At 28.9% G+C, this 24,337-nt stretch overlaps 1 long non-coding RNA gene across 1 annotated transcript; it reads left to right on the forward strand.

The window, feature by feature from the left end:
- Positions 1-122: 122 nt before the first annotated feature.
- LOC113363543 lies at positions 123-21,676 on the forward strand. Its single transcript, XR_003365916.1, has 2 exons — positions 123-495; positions 21,625-21,676. It is a non-coding gene; the product is annotated as an uncharacterized LOC113363543 (long non-coding RNA).
- Positions 21,677-24,337: the final 2,661 nt, after the last annotated feature.

A 24,337-nucleotide genomic window follows, 5' to 3' on the forward strand; every position in this document is an offset into this window, starting at 1 on the left:
TATAATGAGGTCTATACTGATATATAGACTCGTAACATTACAGTGCGTTATCATTTCTGTTTTATTCGAAAATTAGCAACAGAAAATATGTATAATATAGATAATGTGCCCCGAGTGTGGGTTATTAATGCGGTCCTGTATCCGACTGGTTCACCGCCGATTTCTTATTCGCGTATATGGACAAACTGTTGAACAACTAGTAGTGAGCCCACGCCATCTGAGATGGAATGAAGGCCTCAGCCGAACAGGCGCTCGAGTCGCTAACTCAGAACTCAGAACTCAGAACGCACGAGGTCTTTCTCACAATCAGATTCCCATAATTTTTGTGCATTTTGTATTGTGTTTTTATAAAGGTATTATATAAATTTACAAGTACATTACAATCTATGCCAGTGCAGTTAAATTTGTGATCGAGAAATGTTTGGTTTGACGTGAAATTCTTGGATTAATTAGTGGTGTTGCTCAAATGCGAAGACTGTTTACATATTTGACAAGGTGAGGCGATGTGATACATGTGCGCGTTATCAGTAAGCAAATGACGTTTGTGGTGATGGATGATAGTTTATTTCGAAACACTCGATATTAACACCTTAATCGCTATGTCAGTTATATGTGTCTGACGTTAAGACCATGTTTGCCATGTCAGACATATATAGGAGAACTAGGTGCTATCTGTGACGGGGGTAACTAGGAACATGCGTTTTTCAATATGATCTTAAACGACATTAAAATATTTTTTGCCTCTTATTGGACATGTAAGTCGTCCTGTGTATTTTGGTCATTGTCCCACAGGTCAACGCAATAAACGAATAAACAGAACTGTGCAGGTCCGTCATTTTTGACGTGTAATATAAAATAGCTAGTTCTAATTTATATGAAAATTTTATATGTCTCAATTTGCTTGAAATGTATCATTTTTTTATAGTTTGTAACAATTTTTATGATTGATAAATGGTTTAATTAGTGGTTTTGATTAATGTAAGAGTATAACTGGAGTGAGTTGAATCAAAATCTTGGGGCTAGTTGTACCATTCAAAAATTGTATATAAATTCAATGAAGAAAATTGAACAGAATATATTATTTGTAAGATATGAGCACTAAAAATTGTATTACAAAATACATTATAGCTTTAATTTGTATTATGATATTAATTGTAGTTTACGTTGATTCATGATGAAACTAGTGGGGTGTATAGCATCGTGCCTTAAGGCAAATTGCTGGAACTTCCCGTAGCGTGACGAAATGTTCGAGGAAGTTAAAAATTTATTTCAAGAGACATTTTATATTTTATTTACATTAATTACATTTTGCATTTTTGTATGAAAAAAATACTTAGAAACAAGTCAATTTTCTTAAATATAAGCAGATATTGAATTATCAAAAGCATTTTTGTGACTTTTTGTCGGTTTTGCTTCGGTATATGTTACAACTAGCCCCAAGGACAAGTTAATTGGTAACACACTTTTTCTAGAAATAGATTATTATCATTGATTATAAAATAATGAACAACATTTATGGTTATTATTATCATTGATTATAAAATCATGAACAACATTTGTGGATATATTTTTACTTGATTCGGTACAGGAATAGTTACAGCAACTATCCATCTTTATTTTGTAGAAATATAATAAGTAGATTTGAAGACATATTAATTTTTTTTAATTAGACATATTAATTTAAAATAAAAAAATCTGTTACAACAAGCCCTTACCTCCCCTACCTGACAAATTGACCTGAAAATTTCATGGCTTGCCGAGAAAAAGAGTTTTAACATAGGGCTATGTCAGTCATATATGTGTGACATAAAAAAATGTTTTTCCTTGAGTTTTGACAAAAAAAATTCTTTGATACACTGAGTATCCTTGATATATTTTTAACAACATTATCTAATAAAGTTACCATGGAATTTGAATTGAAGTTACCCACATGCAATTTTTTTATGATATTCTAGTGGCGATTAACGTGATAATTATCAATATACATTCAAAAATATTACAAACTACAAAATGGAAATTAAAATTCACATTTCATACATTTATTATTGTGCAATATGCATATGACAATATAAAAGTAAATTTAAAATTATTGGTTGTTGATTCATACTTATATGTTTTGAATGTATAATTAAGATAGATCTTATATTATTTTGTTATATATAGATCTTACGACATGCGTTTTGCTTCTATGTTATGATTCATATGTCTATGAACTCACATTTAGTGAAATTTTAATTTTTTTGTAATGTATAATGTATATTTGTATATACTATCTTGCAAATTTCGATAAATTACTAAGATTTGTTCTATACATATGCATTAGTATTTCTTACTTCAAAGTTAAAATTAGTTTTTTTTAATTAACAATAGTATAACAATTTTGATTATGGTATAATAATGTATGTATGATCCAATCTCAATTTAATCCAAAATAAAAATAAACTAAAGTTTTTTTGAAGATGGTATTTGTTTACAACGTTTCGCCACTATAGTTACATACAATCGTCAGAATTTCTGTAGAAATACATATCACAAATTGTAATTTCGTTTCTTTAAAATTCACGTAGCTAATATTTGAGTTTTTTTCTTTAATTGTGCCGTTTTGTGTATTTTTGTTATAGATAATGATGTAGCATGGATGTAGTATATGTCGCACTGATCTAATATTCTCGATATTTTAAATATATATTGTATTCAAAAAAATACTTAAAATGCACACATTTGAAAAAAAGATACTATATTTTATTAATATTTATGTAAAAATATGAATATGCCCTTTTTATTGATTTTTTTCTTCTATATCTGAACACACTATCAAAACTAAAAAAAAAAGTATTTATGTTTCGGAACTGTTACGTTTCATCTGTGGGTCCAATATAGAAAAACATATTTCAATATTCCACACAACCTCATTTTTGTTAATTAAAATTTAGAATTTTTTTTAAATTTGTCTATTGAAAAAATATAAATAATAGTTTAAGAAATAACAATATTACAAACTACTATAATCATATTGAATAGATAACCATTGGGTTGCCTTCTACATCAATCTCACCATAGTTAAGAAATTGTATCACATTAATTCTAATTGCTATTAGTAATTGCTGTTCTTAATAATTTGAAAAAATCTGAAAAATCTTAACGCAACTTATTGTAAGACATAAAAACTTGTTTGAAATTAGCAGAATATCAATTTGTCATCATAGATGATACATTTACCAGTCTTTTCCTATGAAGATAATTTATTATGTTATTTCATATGAATATATGTTTATTTAATACATTTTTTATATAAATTAAATTACGGATATATTCATCAAGAAATTATACTAATTAAGGTTTCAAATAATTCGGTATCCTAGAGACTAAAAAATGCGATTCAGGTATATAATTTTTAATATCAAAATCTTATATTTTCCCACGTTTTCAAAGAAACCTTTGTGAATTCTATCAGTAGAATGTCGCATTTATATTTCTATTAATTAATTTTAACTTGTATCAATGTTATAGAAAGTAACATTAGTCTTCAGCTTATAGATTGCGGATGCAATAAGCATTTTATTATCATAGCCTGAATCATTTTATGCATGTACGTCATTAGTGATTTATTGGCCTGAGAATTTGATATAAAATTATTATGAATTTTTTAAGAAATGGCGAAAACTGCAACAAATACTATAAAAAATCAATTTACTAAACTAAAAGTTAATAATTTGATAATTTCATTTTTGATGTATTAAACATGCTTAAAAAATAAATAGAAAATCAATTTGAAATTGAGGATAAATATGTTAAATAATGTTCTTGCTTCCGCTTTTGTGTTCCCACAGAACACAAAATAAGAATTTGTGATATTTTTGAATGCATCTTAATAGAAAAATAATTAATAATTGCTTTTCTTACAATTTTTGGGAAAGTAAAATCTATGAGAGACTAGGATGAAATTGCATTAATTCTCTGGAGATAGGAATTAAAGTAGCAGTTTGGTGAAGGATCAGAAACAATGGACCATATTTTTTGGCAATGTATTCTATGAGAGACAGAAATTAGATGCATTGAACTAAAACCCTATCTATGGGGGGGGATGTATTCTAAGAGCCAGTGTGGTATAGAATCAGAAACAGTGAACATTATTTTTTGTGAATATAAAATTTGAGACAAAAATAATATACGTTGAGCAAAATAATACAAAAGCCTACGTAGCAGTATAGTAAAGGATCAGAAACAATCGACCATATTATAAAAATACCTGGAGTAGTGTAGAAAAGGATCAGAAACAATGGACCATTTTGGTTGGTATTGTTAAATCTATCAGAGATAAAAATGAGACACATGGAGCAAAACCTATCTTTGGCAAATAGTAATGATACAATATACTACGAAGAGGTTTTGGTAAAGAATCGGAAACCATAGTCCATACTTTTTGGTAGTGTGAAATTCATGAAAAGCAAGAAGGAGATTCATTGAGCTAAAACTAATCGCTGGAAAATAGGAATGATGCAAAAACCTACGTGCCAGTGTCCAAAAGGATCATAAATAATGCACCATATTGTTTGGGAATGCAAAATTTATGAGAGACAAAAATGTGATGCATTGAGCTAAAAACTATTTTTGGAGATTAGAAATAATGCAAAATCCTAAGTACCAGTGTGTCGAAAAATCAGAAATGATAGACCATATTTACATTGAACAAAACCCTTTTCTGGACAATAGTAATAAATACAATTTGATAGGTAGCGGTATGAAAAGGATCAGAAACAATGATTCATATTTTTTGGGAATGTAAAATCTATGAGAGGTAAAAATCAGATACGTTGAGCTAAAATCCATCTCTGGAGAATAGAAATAACATAAAATCCTACGTGCCAGTATAGCAACGGATCAGAAACAATAAACCATATTTTTGGGATTGTTAAATTTATTAGAGACTAGAATAAGATTCATTCAGCTAAATCTCATCTCTTGAGAACAGGAATAATACATAAGCCTAAGCAGTAGTGTGGTAAAGGATTAAAAACAATGGATCTTTTTTTGGGAATGTAAAATCTATTAGAGTCAAAAATGAGATGTGTTGAGCTAAAACTCATCTCTAGGGAATAGCAATAATACAATATACTACGTAGCAGAATGGTAAAGAATCAGAAACAATGGACCATATTTTTTGAGAATGTAAAATTCATGAGAGGAAAGGGTGCCAAGACCATCGAACCAGTGTATTAAAGGATCAGAAACAAGGGACACCTTTTTAGGGAATGTCAAATCTGAAAGGCAAAATGAGGTACATTAAGCTAGAACCCATTTCTGGAGAATTTGTATACAATAGACTGAGTAGCAGTGTAGCAAAGGATCAGAAACAATGAACTATATTAGTTGCGGATATAAAATCTATGAGCAATCAAAATGAGACACATTGGGCCAAACCCCATCTCATGAGAATAGGAATAATACAAAAGTACTAGTGTGGTGAAGGATCAGAAACAATGGACTACATTTTTTGTGAGTGTCAAATATATGAGAGACAAAAATGAGATACATTAAAGAAAACCCATCTCTCATGAGATATATTGAGCTAAATCCATAACTGGAGAACAAGAATAATACAAAATCCTACATGCCAGTGTGATAAAAATTTAGAAACGCAGAAAAATTGGACAATTTTATGGGAATATTTATGAGAAATTAATAAGATCCACAAATATGTACAAAATTGACTTATACAATAAGATCTTAGTATTCATATAGTACATTGGAATTTCAGATTTATAGCAACAATTATCAAAAGATAATCGCAAACCTCTCATATCCATGCGTTTAAGACCTTCTAGAAGCAAAAACGATCACTCTCGGATATCTAACAGCAAAACAGGATACCATCTTACCCGGACGCCCAATCAATGGGTTGGCATCCGATTTAAACATTCTAAGTACTACCAAAATATCTGCTGATTACGATGAAATAGCTGCAAATATACAAAAAGAGAAAAAAATCTTTGATGTTCAAAATAACATTTATTTACAAAAATCTAGAGTTAAAGTTTTTTTGTTTTTGTTCGAAAAGTTTTATTTGTTCCATATTATATTACATAAAAGAAAAAGTGAGTATATAAGATTTTATATATCTATCATACTAATATATACTAATACGATTCATTGATAAATAACATTTGAAACATTATTGATTGTATAAATTAAGTAAATTAAATAGATAATGGAAAAAAATCACAAAAAACCATATTACACTGTTGATTTTTGGAGGTGTCTTATATCTAGTGTTAATTATTAAAAATGACTGTCGGTAGGTTATAATTGTTATACCAAAATATATCTTGAGTTATAGATCCAATATCAGTAATAGTTGGGTTATTACTACGTTTGCATTTTTCAAAAAATATCCTTGCTTGCTTTTTTATAATTTCATATATAAATGGTATATTCAGTCGGTTGTGTAGATAGTGATGGGATACTTACTGATAAGTGATAGGGTTTCTCTTCATTCCGAGTATCATTCTCAATGCATTATTTTATATAATTTCTAATTTATTTATGTTTATCATACACCACGCAGGAGCTCCATAGGTTAAAGTTGATCTTACCATTGCTAGATAAAGTCTTCTCTTATTCTTCAGATCAATATTCTTGCTAAATTTTAGTAAGGGGTACAGTAAATATTAGGGAATGCAATACCGATGGAAAATTTCAATACCGGTATTTCGGTAATTTTTCATTTTAAAACCGGAATACCGGTAAATTACCGGTATTTTTATTATCTTAAACAAACGTAAACAAAATTGAAAGTTACTAGTACAAATAAAAAAAAATTGTCTATACAACTACAACTATATTCAACTAAACAATAAAAACAGTAAAATAAAACAATAAGTTTATTTTTTTAAGTAATAATTTAACAAAAGTATATCCATTAATGAATGCATTATAACTATCGAGTATATTGAGTACTTTTCACGAAAACAAACTAATGTAAGAAAGACCAAAAGCTCATAAAAGATCATATTACATTATTATAATTAACTGTATTGTCTGTATCCGATGTGTTAAATTAGCATAATCTCCAATATTTAAAACAAATAATTTTTCTACAAATATATAATTTAAGATCGGATACTTTGTCGAGATAAATAATAAGTTACTATAATTGTTGATTATTGTTATTTAAAACCATATGATGCTTCTATAGTATTTTCAAACTTCGAAACGTTGTCGAAAAATAATATTTTATAATTATAATAAGAAGCAAAAATATTTAGTAATTATCATAATTATTATGTATAAAGTTAGAAATAATAAAGATTACGCAGGGGTAAACTGTATGATATAAAATATTTTGGCGCAAATATCACTTAAAAATCGTTACATTTTTGCAACAGATAAAACAAACATCATAATATATCAGTCCAATTCTATTTATTGTAACACGATATGAAGCCCTTAGTAAAGCAATAAATATTCAGTTTAATGACTATGTTCGGACGTCTTTTCATTTTATTATATTGGCCATGAAAGTTTACAAAACTTCAGAGCATTAAGCTTTATACGGAATGGTTGCTACCCCTGGTAGAGAGGGGGTAGCGGAGTGTTTCAAAGGAACTAGTTGTTCTGTTCTAAAAGTGAAGCCGACTTAAACACATGTAACTAACCTATACGCATAAATATATTTTTCTTCATTAATACTTAATAATACATCAGTTATTGTGATTAGAACTGCAACAAATACAGAATATAAAATTAAATCAGTTTTTTAATACAGTCCACAGCGACAAAGGTTAAATAATAACCTAACAACCTGAGTGATCGAAGAAGAAGAAGAGTTTTAGTAAATTCTTGAAATACGCACAAATAAACATTTTGGTACTTCGACCCGTATCGTGAATTACAAGCAGTTAATTAAAGTACAATAGTGATAACAAATTTCTAAGTGTTGTGAAGAAAAAACATTCCAAAGCGGCTAAACTTTAAAACCACGTGGCGGTCAGACCAGAGCAAACAAGGGAACGAAGGCTGAGGACAATTACAACATCTACACACCTGTATTACAAGTAAGTCTGTTTTCATTCCTTTCATAATATCCCAATAATTTCACATATTGCTCGGTTGTGTTTAATATTGTATTCAAAATGGCGGAACTTAAAGCAAAGCGTGGATTCATTAAATCCAAATTGACGCGAGTGCAAAATTTTGTAAATTCATTAGATTCCACAATACTAGATGAAAATATAATTATTGAATTAAATACCAGACTCGAAAAGATATTACCAATTATTGATGAATTTGAAACGATACAATATGAAATTGAATTAATTGAGAGTGTATCAGAAAGCGATAAGGAATCTTTCGAAAGTGATTATTATAGAACAATAGCTAAATTAAAATTTATAATTCAAAATTTCAATGACACGAAAAAATGTAAAGACGATCAACAAACAATAGGGCCGTCTAGCATTGATTCGTATACAAATATCAAAAATATTAAATTACCAACAATTAAACTTCCCACGTTTGATGGAAGTTACGATAAATGGTTAGAATTTCATGATTCATTTAACGCTTTGGTGCATAGCGACAATACTTTAAGCAAAATTCAAAAATTTTATTATTTAAAATCATCATTAGAAAAAGATGCCAAAAATAGCATTGCAGCTATAGAAGCATCCGATTCTAATTATGATATAGCATGGCAAATTTTAAAAGACAGGTTTGAAAATAAACGGTTAATCATACATAATCACATAAAGGCAATTTTTGATAGTCCGAAATGTAGTCGCGAATCTCATTCAGAATTAAGAACGTTATTAGAAACGATTTCTAGGCATCTACGCTCATTAGAGTCATTAGGCGAACCCACAGATAAATGGGACACAATTATTATATTTATATTCACAAATAAATTCGATACGCGTACGTTACGGGATTGGGAATCCTTTACCTGTAGCAAAGACAAGCCGACGTTGACAGATATTAATAATTTTATTAAACAAAAATGTGATATGTTAGAAAAATTATCCACAAATATTAGTAGTAAACCTTTTCCTAATAATATTAATAAATCTTTGGCTCAACACACAAAATACAAGAGCACAAATAATAATCATAATCCATCAATTAATTATCTGTCAACGGGGCGGCAAACTTGCTATTTATGTGAAGAAAATCACTCTTTATATTACTGTAAGCAATTCAAAGCGCTATCTATTAATGATAGGATAAATAAAATCAAAGAATTGAATTTATGTATAAATTGTTTCAAGCGAGGGCATAAGGTAGACGTTTGTTTGGCATTTCCGTGTAAAATATGCAAAATGAAACATAATACATTGGTTCATTTTGAAGAGACTAATACAATTCCTAGCACATCGGGTTCAAATATGACGGTGGCTAATTATTCGACGAAAAATATTAATACAAAATTACAGCCACAAGTAATTTTAGCAACAGCTGTTATAAAAGTAGAAAACTCGTGCGGGGAGTTCATAGAATGTCGGTGTCTTTTAGATTGCGGGGCACAGAGTAATTTTATTACGGCAGATACCTGCAAAAGGCTAGGTACAAAACTAGACAAAACAAATTACACAGTTATGGGCGTCGGGCAGATAGAGACCAATATTCGGTTCTCAACAAATGTTAATTTTAAATCTACAAATAACTCATTTAAATCCAATATAAATTGTTTAGTGCTAGAAAAAATAACAGAACCACTTCCATTAGTTTCCATAGGTAACAATTTTAAAATTCCGACAAATATTTTCTTAGCTGATCCGGAATACAATAAGACGCGGAATATAGATATACTTTTAGGGGCTGATATGTTTTGGAAACTTTTATCGGTAGGTAGAATTAAATTAGGTGATAACGCACCGTTTTTACAGAAAACTTTATTAGGTTGGATATTAGTTGGGTCGTTTTCTCCGAATTGCACGTATTCAAAAAATTCAAAACATTCAACAAATTTATTGGCATTGAATAATTGTGATCTCAGTCAACAATTAGAAAAATTTTGGCAATTAGAAGAAATAAAAAACGATATTAGTAATTTAACTGACGACGAAACGTTTTGTGAAAATCATTTTATAACAAATTTCAAACGCGATTCTACTGGTAGATTTATAGTGAAAATTCCTTTTAAAGATAACAAAGTTCACTTAGGAGATTCTAAAAGTCATGCTGTTCAAAGATTTCTGACACTTGAACGTAAATTTCACAAAAATAGTTTATTAAAAGTAGATTACGTAAATTTTATTAACGAATATATTCAATTAGGTCATATGTCTGAAGTTAGTAATTTTAAGATTAAGTCAAATAATCAATATTTTTTGCCACATCACGCTGTAAAAAATGAATATAGTTCAACAACAAAAACGAGAGTTGTCTTTGATGGGTCGGCAAAAACCTCAAGTGGCTTGTCATTAAATGATGTCCAATATACGGGACCATCAATTCAAAATGATTTATTTTCAATTATTTTAAGATTTAGAATACATAAATATGTTTTGTTAGGCGATATCTCAAAAATGTATCGGCAAATATTAATTAATGAGGACGACAGGGACTGGCAATTGATTGTTTGGCGGGCCAATCCAACAGATGATTTGAAAACTTATAAATTAAATACGGTCACATATGGCACAGCATCTGCGCCGTTTTTAGCTATACGTTGCCTTAAAGAATTGGCAAAAGAAAATGAAACACGTTTGCCTTCCGCTTGTAAAATAATTGATAAAGATTTTTATGTAGATGACTTGATGACAGGGGCGGAAACTATTAGCGATTTAATGAAAATAAAAAATGAAGTATATGACATTTTAAAAAGCGGTGGATTTGAGTTACGAAAATGGCTATCAAATATAGATATTAACGAATATGAAAAACGCGAATATAACCTTAATTATGAAGAAACTAATACGCTAGAACTAATGCAATCAGAAGTAAATAAAAGTCTTGGAATAATGTGGAATTACAAATTAGATACAATTAGCTACATCAATAAACATTTCATTAAGAATAACAATATTCCAACAAAGCGAACTGTTTTATCACACGTTAGTCAAATTTTTGATCCCCTAGGATTAGTAGGTCCAATTACTATAGTGGGAAAAATGATTATGCAACAACTATGGAAATTGGGTATAGGGTGGGACGAACAACTTCCCGAAAATTTAGTTAAGGAGTGGTCTAATTTTTATGACGGTTTACAATTATTAAAACATATCTCAATTGAACGATGTACGCGACAAGCAAATTATGATAGTAGATTAGAATTGCATGGGTTTTCAGATGCTTCCGAAAAAGCATATGGCGCCTGTATTTACGTTAGGACCATTTCAAACGACTCAATATGCGTACGGTTACTTTGTGCAAAGTCAAAGGTAGCTCCAGTAAAGCAAATATCCTTACCAAAGTTAGAACTATCCGCGGCAAATCTTCTAGCCAATTTAATGACAAAAGTAAAAGAATCTCTTAGCATTCATATTGATGATATTTATTTGTGGTCCGATTCAACGATTACACTCTGCTGGATTCGAGCTCATCCATCAAAATGGAAAACCTTTGTAGCAAATAGAGTAAGTAATATTCAGTCATTAACTAAAATAGCACATTGGAAACATGTCAAATCTGCAGATAATCCAAGCGACTTAATATCACGCGGAGTTCAAATATCAACTTTAATCAATTGTAAGCTATGGTGGGAAGGACCTTTATGGCTTTCTCAAAATATTACAACTTTGAATTCTTTAGACAATTTAAATTTTAATGACAAAAACATACCAGAAACAAGAGCAATTAATTTATTAGTCACTAATTTAGAATTTGATTTATTTTCTCGGTTTTCATCATTGCGAAAATTACAATCAACAATGGCATATGTAAATAGATTTATTACGAATTGTAGACTTAAAAAGGATAAGAATAAACGGAAGTTTGGACCACTTACAACACAAGAATTAGATCAAGCTTTTAAAGTATTGATAGTAATTGCACAAAAACAATCTTTCCAATTAGATTATAAGAATCTTGTCAATTCTAAATCGCTCAGTAAAGAGAGCAGAATTTTATGTTTAAATCCTTTTATGGATAATTCGAAAATTATACGAGTAAGCGGTCGATTAAAAAACACAAATTATTCATTTGATAAAATTCATCCTATAATATTATGCTCAAAACATAAATTAACTACGTTAATATTGCAACAAGAGCATCACCGATTACTTCACTGTGGTGCTCAACAACTTCTCGCAAGTATTAGAGAACGATTTTGGCCAATTTCTGGACGTAACGCTTGTAAAGAAATTATTCGGAAATGCGTTACTTGTTTCAAAGCAAAACCATCGTCAAATGATTATCTAATGGGAAATTTGCCTAGTAGTAGAGTTAATCAAGATTTTCCATTTAACAATGTCGGCCTTGATTATGCTGGACCGTTTATTATCAAAGATCGAATAACACGCGGTGCCAAATTTATTAAGGTTTATATTTGTATTTTTATTTGCATGTGCACCAAGGCTATTCATTTGGATCTGGTCTGCGATTTATCGACAGAATCCTTTTTACAAACATTAAAACGATTCAGTGCTAGAAGAGGTCTTCCTAGTAATATATTTTCGGACAATGCAACAACATTCGTTGGAGCAAACAATCATTTAAAAGATTTATATAAATTTTTATTGGAATCTAACGAAGAGATTAGAAGCAAATTAATAAGTCAAAATATTAGCTGGCATTTTATACCAGCTAGATCTCCTCATTTCGGCGGACTGTGGGAAGCTGGGGTAAAAAGTTTAAAATACCATCTTCGTAGGGTGTTACGCGAGACAAAACTATGTTACAATTCAATGTATACATTATTAACACAAATCGAAGCAATTTTGAATTCTCGTCCGTTAACTCCCTTATCCTCTGATCCATCTGATCTCAATCCACTAACTCCAGCACATTTCCTGATCGGCAGATCATTAACATCACTTCCAGAAAATTCACTTTCCCACATCCCAGAAAACAGACTAACAAAACTCCAGCATCTTGAAAAGCTAAGGCAGCATTTTTGGGCAAGATGGCACAAGGAATATCTAGGAGAATTACAATCCCGGACCAAATGGAGAAGACCAATGGAACAAGATAATCTTATAGGCAAACTGGTGCTTATAAAGGATGACAATCTACCACCATTAAAATGGCGTCTTGGACGGATCACAGAGATACACCCAGGCAATGATGGTGTCGTACGGGTTGTTACACTGAAGGGCCCCAATGGAGAATTAAAAAGGGCACTAAACAAAGTGTGCATTCTACCAATCAATAATGAAATATCTTAAGTTTTATATAATATTAAGAAATATAAGTTAAATAATTTTAGATTAGATTGTCATGCAAATCACTATTACATTTTTAATCAATTTTTATACTCGTAAAATCTTTATACAATTTTTATACTTAATGTTAGTTCAAAATATCTATGTTTATATTTTTAAAAGCTGTAGCTTTTCAAGGCGGCCGGCATGTTCGGACGTCTTTTCATTTTATTATATTGGCCATGAAAGTTTACAAAACTTCAGAGCATTAAGCTTTATACGGAATGGTTGCTACCCCTGGTAGAGAGGGGGTAGCGGAGTGTTTCAAAGGAACTAGTTGTTCTGTTCTAAAAGTGAAGCCGACTTAAACACATGTAACTAACCTATACGCATAAATATATTTTTCTTCATTAATACTTAATAATACATCAGTTATTGTGATTAGAACTGCAACAAATACAGAATATAAAATTAAATCAGTTTTTTAATACAGTCCACAGCGACAAAGGTTAAATAATAACCTAACAACCTGAGTGATCGAAGAAGAAGAAGAGTTTTAGTAAATTCTTGAAATACGCACAAATAAACAGACTAGTTGAGATAAATTTTGACATTTGTTTATCTTATAGAATCACTTGAAGATATAGCTGTTTATGCGATTATGGAATTTAAAGATAAATTTGCTTCAAGAAATTTAAACTTTAGTGTATTATGTATCAAATAGCGCTTATGTAGAAACACCGAAAATACCGATATTTTTGGGATAAATACCGGTAAAAATACCGCCAAAAAATCGCGTATACCGGTATTGCATTCCCTAGTAAATATAATAATCTATTAGCATGATTAACTTTGCATTTGATATGGTCGTTGAAATTGAATTTTCTATCCATTATCTAGAGTTAAAGTTTGTCATGTTCGCAGGTAAATGCAAATCAATTGTATATCAACTAATTGTCGGTGTTTTGCTCGTAGCTCGTGGCATTGGTGACACTATCGAGCAGCACGCGCGGAATCCTTGATGTTTCGTGACGCAACCGTCTGCCTCTGTACTGTGTTATGTGTCTATAATTGGTATGACATGGAGAAAAAATGATCTCAGCATTCTTGCTCTGCCGCGTGTGAGATTACCTGTCGCGTAGAACAATGTTGTCAAATAACGATAATGAATTTTTATTATTTAACTTCTTATTCGAAATAACTTAATAGAAGGATATGATCAAAGTACAAATATGTAATTACCATTGTTACCATTGTTGCCAATGTAATCATGTAATTCTAGCACATTAGTGTTTCTTTACTAAATTTGAGTACTTAATCAAATTTGGAAAAAATGCATGATCTGTTGGAATTGCATTATTAACTTAATCATTTTTTTCTGAACAAGTCGTGATTAATTATCCCATTCTGTCTTCAGTAGGTGATCGTAACATATTGAAAGATTTTGAAGAAGTTTTTTTATGATTTTTGAACAGCAATCAGAGCCTAATAGTCCTATAAGCTATTGTGCTGATTTGACTTAATACTAGTATGTTTGACAGATGTCAACCCAATCAGTTGACGCATCTCTGTATGATATATTATTAATACAATTTCTGTAATAGGGCGAGTATTTTTTTATATGCAGCAATGCCGCGTGAGGCTATTTACACTTGGAAACATAAAATATTACTATCTGGGCTCGCCCGTAGGTAAGCGGTTAAGAGCGACGGGACTTGTTTCAGAGGTCCCGGGTTCCATACCCACTGTGAAAATGTTTGCAAGTGAAAAAAGCCCTTGCCCGGCATTGCTGCAGCAATAAAATGTCAGCCCTATTAGATTAATTCTAATAACAAAAAATCATCAAATCTAAATCAAGTCCCGTCGCTTTTAACCGCTTTTGAAGAAGTAAGATGTCAAGATTAACAATAGGATAGGTTGGGGTACAAAGGTCCAACTTAACTTTTATCAATTATGAAAACTACACTAATTATATCTTAACAAATAACACATATCAAATAAACAACTACCTGACTTTGCTCAGTAAATTTCCCAGTTAATTTATCATTGTAGATATGTTTAAAAAATTTGTCATTTGGTCCTTTTTACTCCATAGGCGGGGTAAAATGGGACACATAGAGGCATATAGATCCAATGTATTATTTTTTAAGGAATTTAACGATATATTAGCCATATTATTCAACCAATGCAAATTATAAATTTCACGGGTACATTTCTTACAGAGGTTACACTGTATATAACCTTGATCTGCTATTTCGTCAAAAATATTCATCATCAGAGTTGGAATCATAACATATTTTAAAATGAAATTTATTTAACATATCTCTTGTAAAATTGCTTTTGTTAATTTAATTTACTCTTTTATTCACAATTTTTCATTATTTACTCCTTTCAAAAAGTAAACGTTCAGTTGGTCTTTTAATCCCCATCTACATGTAAGCCCTTATAAAGGTTACATTAAAAAAAACTTTTTGAAAAATTTTAAAACAAATTAGTGAGTACATCAATGAAACATGGTTGTACTTGATCAAATTAAGCAGTCCTTAAACCTTTATTATTGTTAAGTAAAATGCCATGAAATTCTTGGTTATTCGAATAAAAATGTATTTATAAGTTCTAAAGTCTATTTCTATTCTATTGTATTTAAAGAACTTTATGATCTATCAAATTTACGTTTGATGTTAATATTGCTGAATTTTGAGGCCAAGTTCCAAATTGCAATTAGAAAAACATGATTGACAGAATATTGTTTTTGATAAAAGTTTCATTTAGATACAATATGAAACTTACAGATTCATTGATGCAAAAATGATGATTTTTCAAAAATATCCAAAAATTTACATTTAACGTTAGTATTAGCATATTGTAAGAAATTATTTGCTAATTTGGCTAATTACTATCTGCATCCAAAAAGACCTTTACTGGTTTCTAAATATCTTGATTAACCACGATAAAAAAATTCTAAAACTGGGTGGATACTGTCGATAAAAATATGTGATTGTTCATTCTTTCAATAAATAAACTAATATTATTTATTAATTGATATTGTAATTAATATTATAAAATCATTTTAAGAGCTGTACCATAAAAATAGTTGTGGAATGACATTGCAACTTACTTATATAATGAGAGATTGAGTTTGAATTTCCGTTCTGGTTAAATTGAAGAAAAAAACTGTGTGTGTTCTGAGAAACATTTTATGTCATAGTTGTACCACACATCCGTCTATACTATATATAAATATATATATATATATATATATATATATATATATATATATATATATATATAAACCAGAAATTCTGGCGCTTATATGATATGATCTGATCTAGATATTTAAATAGTAATTAAAATGCTTTGTGCGATTTCAAACAAAATTGCCTAGGGCAGGCGGTAATAACATCTCTTTTCTTATTAACCCAAGGGTTAATTAAATTAATAAGATTTTAAAAAAATTGAACAAAAAATCATTGGATAATATACATTTTTTAAGAATGTTAATTTCGAATTAAACCAAACAAAAATTGCAAAAATTTATATATTTTTAGAGAAAAACATTTGAACCAATGAACTGACAATTTAAAAATAGTATATTAAATTAAATAAATAGCATTTAGCTGTTATTTTAAATTTTATGAATTCCGAAAAATTATTTTGAATCAAATAAAAAGCTAATTGATGATAATAAAAAATATTAATTGATAATATTAAAAATTAGAAAACATAAATATAAGGTTTGTAACTTTGAATTTATTATTATTAACAATCACACATACGTTTTATTGTTGACTAATTTCTATTCCAAATTCCTCACACTTGTTTAATTTAACTGCTGAATAATCGATTGTATCAAAATCTTACAGTTTATTTAAATTAATCAATAATGATTAACACCTCCACACTACTATTTTAAACTGCGACATATGTTTTTATAAAATGCTAATTTGAAACCTGTAAATCAAATCATTTAGTTTTAAAGCCGAAATATTGTTATTGAAATCCATATTAGGATTGGACTGAATTCCATTCTTTTGCCAATGTCCTCTATTATTAAACATTGATCAAAAGTCAGAAAATTTAAATGAAATTGTTAGTCGGTACAAAAAGTTTGTGAAATTTCAATAAATCTTTAAATTTTATCAAGCTATTATTGAAAAATTGGTTATTTATGCAAGAATGATTTTTTACTAAAATATCCGAAAAACTATACTCAACGTTGTAAAAACTTTTCTTTTAGCTATTTTGAAAATACTTTGTTTAATATAATATTTGTCAATTGACTATCTACATCCAAAAAAACTCATAATTCTAAAATTGTTTACAAATAGATCTGACGATTAATATTATATATTTTAATATTTTATATATTTATAATATTTTTCTCATAGACTTGGATATGGATTTAACTAAAAATGGAAGTGAAAAATAAGTTGACTTAACATCCAAGAACTTAGCTAGAAAATTAGTGGAACAATTCTGAAACAAAAAAATCCTAATTAGCTTTTCTGAATTAAATCAAGAATCAAACAAATTTTTAAATCCATTATTTCTTTCTTGTATATTTTGTAATAATTGTATATCTTGTAATGTTGTATATCCATTTCTTACTATTATTACTATTGTAAATGTTAGTATTGTAAGTTTCTACAATTGATTTAATGTCGAATATTTTGAGTTGTGAAAATATAACTAGTTATAAGTGGCATTTTGCCTTAGGAAAATTTGCATTAAAGTCCACAATATGTGCAAATCAATAAGAATTTATTGCAAAGAAACGGCCAGGTCAATTTTTAGCAAAAACTAATTAGCACGATTCTAAACCTAAACTTGATTTTTAGGCAATTTTACTAAGGTTAATTGACTAAAACGTGGACTAGAAGTTTTGGACTCATCTGCTAATTGTACAGAAACGGCTCGGACGATCGTTGCAAAAAAAACTAAACTAATAATAAGCGAGATTTTGGATTCTTTTCGATTGATTTTTTATTTGAATTTTAGATTACATGTGCCCAATTTTGAGAAAGTAGAAACAAGTTATTAAATTTTGTCTCGCATTCATACATTTACAAAATTTGATCAAACCAGATTCATACATACATACATGTCAAATTTGATCTCACCAGATTCAGAATGACTTGAGACGTCGAGAAAATATAACATTAATTCTTCTTTAGAAAGTCAAATGTAGATTATTATAATAATATTTACACAAATATTATGATTAAATAATTATGTCTAGAAATCAATCAAAATATAAAAAAAGAATCATATTGAACGTTTATTTTTTATTTTAATGATCACAAATTTATGCACTCCTCCGCAAACCTGTATAGTCTGAACATCTGTAGCAGAATATTGATTTAGATAATAAATTCGAAATTAATTGTAGGGGGACACCCACACGACGGCTTATGAAAACATCAACACGATTTTTTTTATAAAATATCCAGAAACGTCTGGTTATTTTCAACAAAATATTCAGAAACGTCTGGTTATTTTTATGTTTTTGTTGTCTGACTTTGAAGCGACACAATTATTGCTTTTTTACTAAATTTTACATTATGTGCAATTGTAAATATTCCTTGTTAGTTTTCATTTATGAGCTTACGGTATTTGCCTAAATTATTAATGATAACCATATTTTATTTGATTTTAAGTAAAAGAACCATTAACGAGCGTCATTGTTTAGCAATTATTTCTGTAAACAAATTTGTCTTTTGTTATTTTTTTTTTATTATACATTCAAACTTGTGCATTTAAAGTATCTTGAAGAAATATGTTGTAATATATTGATTTTGTCGGCATGTCTTGATGTTAATGTTATAAAAATGTCATTTCGAAATATAGTAAACAGGTTTTACACATTGTTTCCTTTGCAAATTTTTTGAATTCAAATATTGCATACTACGATAATTAGGTTTTCTTGTGATAAAATTGAAAAGAATCAATTTAATTAATAAGAGCGTCTGACTTGCAATCACAGAATCGATGGGTCGATTCTGCCTCATAACAGACCAATGTTATAGCAAGGCCATGTTACGCTCTAACTTGCATACATTATGCTAATGAATAATACTGAATACTGTCAAAATGTCATGTACTTGTTGTTCATTCAGGCGTTTTATACATACACTGCAACGTCACTCGTATGTTATGAAGCTGTGTCAGAAAGACCCTGTTATCTAAGATCGTTTATTTGACATTTGTACGGTTTCTAGGTTAGGTTTTCTATCTGACAACCTGAGAAAAACGCCTGACTACGCAGCAACTACATGGGTTTTGGTAATATTTAGAACGGATTTGTATGGCAAGTTCTTCTTAACATAGCCTTGCCATAACATTTGTTTGTTATGCGGCAGAATAAGTCCACGAGTTTATCAAAAGTTAAGTAAAAAATTGTCACAAATAGAAATAGAGTTGCTTTCTAAGAAAGTCAGGCATATTATAGCAGAGTATATAACAGCATCAGAGTAGCACTGATTTCTCTTCAAATAATAAAAAAAAAATCATAAACTGACAGTTAAAAACATAAACGTACAGTTATCACTTGTTCATATTATTTTAGTGTACTTATTATGCATATACAATCTCACACAAACATTATGTCCCAATGACATACTAAATTTGTCCGAATTACAGCAGATCTTTACAATTCTTCAATCAATACTATTGGTCAATAGTTGTTACTGACATCATTTACACTTTTGTTGTTTTATTCATATATATTTTTTTTTCTTCACACTTTTTCCACATAGGGGAGATAGGGGCTTGTTGTAACAGTTCTTTCTTAAGTTGTAATAGTATTTTTTAGATAGTTGCTCTAAATTTCTCTTCCAAATGAAATAAAAATAATTCCATAACTATTGTTTATTATTTCCCAATTAATCATGTTAGAGAAATAGTTCTTCTAGCTCCCCTACATTTATGTTTACTTATCAAATTTTTATACATATTTATTTACTTTACGCGTTTTATTGATATATCAGAATGAAATTGATACAATTTATAAATCAATAATATAGCATGTCTATTATTTAAATAATTATGATTTGCGATTACAAGGTATTGAGTTCAAATTCTTGTTTTGCTTGCGACCTTATATCAAGAAGTAGTGATATTCTCGATAGAAAAATATATTTTTTTCTTTTGTGCGTTGCTGCAAAAGTTAAAATATTACCACAATTAGAAAAGGAGAAGAATCTTTAGAAATATATTTTGCGACCACAAGGTTTTGAGTTCAAATCATTGCGGTGTATGCGATCTAATATCAAGTAATAATGTTATTCCCATTTTTACTTGAAAATAGATCAGAAATATAAATTTCTTTTCTGGCCATTGCTGCAAGAAGTTGGAATATTATCATTATGATAAAAAGACAATTATTGGTTATATAATTAATTGTTTATGTAATTATATTTTGCCACCCCAAGGGATTGAGTTCAAATCTTTGAGTTGCATGCGACCTAATATCAAGAAGTAGTGATATTCTCATATTTACTTAAAAATTGACCAGAAATATAGATTTCTTTTGGGCATTGCTGCAAAAAGTTAAAATAACATTACAGTTAGAAATAGACAATTATAAGTTAATTATTATAATTAATATTATATAATTTAGTTTATATTATTATATTTTGCGACCACAAAGGATTGAGTTCAAATATTTGCATTGCATGCGACCTAATATAAAGCAATGGTGATATACCAATTTTTACTTGAATAGTTCATGGATATAAATTTTTATTCTGAGCAATAATGCAAAAAGTTTATAATATTATAACAATTAGTAAAGGACAATCATTGGTTTGCATTTTGAAAGCCATTGGTAAAAAATATCAACGAAAGTAATAACAGGCGCAGGTCCAGCGACTCCGGAAATGCAATAAAAAGAGTAAAAAAAATGCCATTTGGCAGTCAAAAATTAACATTAGACATAAGTACATCGTATTATCAGATATTTTATAAAGATTATAATGAGTTCTGTACCTATGTTTACACGTTAACGACTACGCGGCGCTTACGCGCTTTGGTATTTCGACTCCAAATCCGCCTATGATGCTAAAAATCAAAATACAAAAAATTATAATAATAGTCCTTTTTTAAATTTCAAAATTTCTCAAAAATCTAACTTTTTCAAATTGTTGCAAAGTATATTTTTTAAATTTAGTTATCGGTATGGAAAGTTCCGGCCTTAAGGCCTGATGCCATGCAATACTTTATATCTACTATATTTAGTTATAATAATTTTATGTTAAAGGTTGAGGAATGTGTGAAGATATAATTCAAATTTTTTTGTAAAATTGGTTAATATTTTTTTCATTTTTAGGCTTAGAAATGGCCCTCAGTAATCCTCAACACAATGATGCATATACAGTTTGCAAATATGAGGTTGTGGTACCCATGGAAAATGAGGTATTTATTATATAGAGTTATGCAAAATTATAAATAAATCCATTAGATAATAAATCTATTTTATTATAGCAGTATGTTTAATTAAGCATTAAATTTACTAAATGTATATAAGCTATATAATCTTAATTAACTTTTGTATTTATCTTCTGCAAGAGTGTGCTCCTGAGATTATCTCTTATGCATATAACATAAAATATTCAATTATGAACCTCAGTTTGCATTCTCAGAAATTACTAGCTGACGAAATACAAATTCACACATTAATGGATATGGTAAATTGAACATACTGCTATAAATTATTATTTATCAATTTTATTATATGTGGCATACAGATTCTGGTATCAAAATGTTGAAATCTATAGTATGATATTAGTTCCAATTGCCTTGTTCGATATTCACAATTTTAGAAGTGGTTTTGCTAACACTTACATAAATAAAGTGGTCGATGCGTAAAGTGCTTGAAGTCATGAAGTCATTTTCTAATAATAAACCTACATGCAAAATTGTTTAGCTAAATCATTCAACTAAAGACATATTCGAATTTATTCCCGTTGCAAATTGGCTGTTGCATATTATTAGTTAGAAAGTGACAAGGCAACTCTTAGGTATAATGGGTCGACGGTAATCGTCGATAAATAACTAAACAGTAATATAATAAATTATTACTGGTTAACAATTAACGTAGCTTATAAAAATATAGCTAAAGTTATGTGCTTGAAGTTCGTAATTTGCATTTTCATTGTAAGGGAATGGCGTAGAAATATATGTTCTTTCGAGCCAAAGGCGTCGATTAGTAGACGTAATGACTTGAAACTTTGGCAACGTAATAATGTTCGCGTTATGATATATATATATATATATATATATATATATATATATATATATATATACAGTGATATCCCGCATTTCGTACTTAATTCGTTTCGGAAGAAAGTTCGTTGAGCAAAAATTTTGCTAAGCGAAACGCTTTTTTCCATACAAATACTTGAAAATAATATTAATTCGTTCTGTAGTTTGAAATGGACATAGAAAATAAGATATGTTTTACATATAATTAAGCCATTTGAAAAATATTACGAAATATTAAAAATATGATTTATGAAATAAGTTTTTATCAGAGTCGTATTGCTACCTTTTGTGCCCTTTTAGATTCAGAATTTTTCAAGGAACTGTCGATAACTTTTTTTCAACAAGCAAATTTTCAAGGTCCACTCTTTGAATTAATTTTAGCAACATATGTTTTGTTACTACAAATGACAACGATTTAGACGTTGTGTGGAGCAATGTTCGTTATGTAAAACTTTTGTGACTGAAAAAAAAAGTTCGTTATGGGCATCGTTTATTGTGTTTATTTAAGTACATATTTAAATATTTGTGTGTATGAATCTATCGTATTTTTAGTAAAAGGAATTAATCGATTTTTATGATTGAAGCAATTGGTTTATAGAGAAAGCAAGTTCATTCATTTTGAAATTACGGAACAGAAAAACCCAAATTTTGGCAATTGACCAAAAATGGATTCCTATATAATTTAGCTTTCAGTAGAGATTTTAATAAAAAGACTTCAGTAGTTTTATCACAATTTTGATTTCTTGAAAATGTATGTATATTTTTAAAATTTATTTTTGGAATCTCTTCAAACTTCTTCTAATAAAATTTTATGCAGAATCATGAAACGTTTATATTGTTTTCATACCAAATTTATCATTTCATATCAATGCGCGAGGAATATTATTTGTGTATATAATTATCAGTAAGTACATAATAAATTTTTGACATAGGAATATTTTATTTAATCTTCTTTGGGTGGTCTATGTTGAAAAAAATCAAAATAAATATGTGTATTATTAGTTAGCATATTATCAATTTAATAAGAGTAGGATATCGTAGATTAAGGTTTTTCGTTTTATTCAATTTTGTAAAACGTAGAGCTTTTTATAAAAATAATGCTGGTAAATATTCTAGTGTTTTCAATAACTCTTTTCATGATGAAAACTTTCTGATTTGTAGATTTCCAAGATCTTTTCTATAGTAAAAAAAATCAAATTTATCAAAATAATTCTGTTGTTGAATTCTAAATCTTTTTCAACCTTTAGTACTACATATTTGTTTTATACACCAATCACAATTTTTTATCAAATCATCTCACTATCACTCACCAAATGTGAGTGATAGTGCGGGTGCATCAATAAACAAGTCATTGAAAAAAGAAATTATTTTGTACAATCTAAATTAAAATTTAGACACTTAGTGGCAAAATAACATTATTTATTTAACACATATTTTAACAACATATTTTATTTAATCATTAAAAATTTGTTAATTTAATTAGCAATCAAAATATAGAAGAAGCCGTTCCTATTACATAAACAAATTCACAATGGTTCAATTACATTAGTTTTACATCCATGACACACCTAGAGAAATACCTGTAAATATCAATGGATCGCTATTTACAATTGATCTTACAATTGTGCTAAATTTCCATAAAATAAAGAGAAACTCTATAACTACGACCTCTACATTTATATATATATACAATTATACATACATAAGTGTACATGAGTAATTATATAACGTATTGGCTGAAACGAATAATTTTATTGCCCAGAAAATTTTTCTTCAAT

Source organism: Ctenocephalides felis, unplaced genomic scaffold (genome assembly GCF_003426905.1).
Source record: "Ctenocephalides felis isolate EL2017-DRISC unplaced genomic scaffold, ASM342690v1 CF-g0.4_SCAFFOLD_00845, whole genome shotgun sequence".
Taxonomy (NCBI): Eukaryota; Metazoa; Arthropoda; class Insecta; order Siphonaptera; family Pulicidae; genus Ctenocephalides; species Ctenocephalides felis.